Source organism: Salvelinus namaycush, chromosome 22 (assembly GCF_016432855.1).
Source record: "Salvelinus namaycush isolate Seneca chromosome 22, SaNama_1.0, whole genome shotgun sequence".
NCBI classification, from domain to species: domain Eukaryota; kingdom Metazoa; phylum Chordata; class Actinopteri; order Salmoniformes; family Salmonidae; genus Salvelinus; species Salvelinus namaycush.
In genome coordinates, this window is record NC_052328.1 from 29,342,626 (window position 1) to 29,344,333 (window position 1,708).

The 1,708-nt window shown below is 41.6% G+C and overlaps 2 pseudogenes; both read left to right on the forward strand.

Annotated features, from left to right (window-relative positions):
• LOC120017832 lies at positions 1-457 on the forward strand (annotated as a pseudogene).
• A 156-nt stretch (positions 458-613) lies between these two features.
• LOC120017833 lies at positions 614-1,099 on the forward strand (annotated as a pseudogene).
• Positions 1,100-1,708: the final 609 nt, after the last annotated feature.

Consider the following 1,708-nt stretch of genomic DNA (forward strand, 5'->3'; position numbering starts at 1 on the left):
ATGCATCTGCGTTACTGCTGCGTTTTGCTGAGAGGCTACAAGATCTCCCGCCAGCAGGATTGCCTTTACGATGTCTTTGTGATCTACTCCAGCAAGGAAGAGGCCTGGGTGATGGAGGAACTGGTGGAGAACCTTGAGAAAGGAGGCCCTCCCATTCAGCTGTGCCTCCATGAGCAGGACTTTGAAGTGGGCAAGTCCACCTCCTCCAACATCACAGACAAGGGCATCATTGGTAGCCGCAAGGTAATCTCGGTGGTTTTGCGCCACTTCATTGACAGTGCGTGGTGTCGCTTTGAGTTTGAGGTGGCTCAGTCCTGGCTGGTGCTGGAGGGAAAACCCAACATCATTATACTGGAGGACGTGGAGGAGGAGAGGACCAAAAGTGTTTGTGCTCCACAAATACCTGAAGAAGAACACTTACCCGAAATGGAGGGACATCTCAAAAACACAACCATAAACTGGTTCCTGTTGATGAGCTGACATTATTCTCAGAATTAGCATCTGTTGTCAGCTTTTTAGCATAACTATACGGCATTTAGGCATTCAAGTTGTTAATGAATGTAATAGTAGCCTTGAGTCATCTGAGAACTAAGTGGTAGAATATACATGTGAAATGCTGTGGAAACAAATACTGCATTGGTTTAAAAATAAATCTAGAAAAAAATCTAGAAAAAGAGATAGTGTTATAAAAACAGAAACTGAAGAAATTATACCCCAGCACTTTCGACAAATTCATAAGATAATGTCACCTTAAAAAGAGAAGTTTTCAGTTTCAAGTCCACCACCTCCAACATCATAGACGAGGGCATCATCGGTAGATAGTAATGCCCACATCGTGGTGGTGTCGCACCACTTTATCGAAAGCGCGTGGTGTTGCTTTGAGTTTGAGGTGGCTCAGTCCTGGCTGGTGATGGAGGGCAACCCCAACATTATCATCATCATACTGGAGGATGAGGAGGAGAAGAGGACCAAGAAAGTGTTTGGTCTCCACAAGTACCTGAAGAAGAAGACTTACATAAAATGGAGGGACAACCCCATCAGCAGCATGAGGTTCTGGAATCACCTCAGACAGGCTGTCATCTCAAAAACACAACGATAAACTGGTTCTGGATGTCATCAGTTTGTGTGCTCAGGTTTTTAGAAGTGAGTATTTAATGTTTTTAACCCTTTACTTAGGTTATACATTTAAAATCATTGTATTTTACTAAAAACCTTTTTGAGCCAAGAGATTATTCCAGGTATACTGCATATCATACTGCAGTACTACACATGTGTACCTTAATGTTGTCATTTGTTGACTTAAAGGGGCAGTGCAGTTAAAAATGTGATGTTCTTGTTTTTTTAATGATATTTCCAAATTATAAGGTCGAAATAACACTGAAAGTGTGAAAATTGTAATAATGCCCTGGAATTTGATCCTGTTCAGGTGTAATGGAGTTTTTGGCACAGATCATGACATCACAATCTGATCTGATTATAATAGACCAATGACCATTTATCTGGGTAAGGGAGTGAGCTCTAGACTATTCTATCAGCCAATCAGGGTTGTATGTATCTTTACATTTGTTTCCTAATGCCCACACTGTCAGCCTGATCATTTCAATGGCCAAAAGAGGGTCAGGGAAATAAATGATTAGAAATATATTTGAGTTATTTGTTCCATTTTATTTAAGTCGCTAGAGCGCGATGAGCCAAGTAAAGCCCCCCC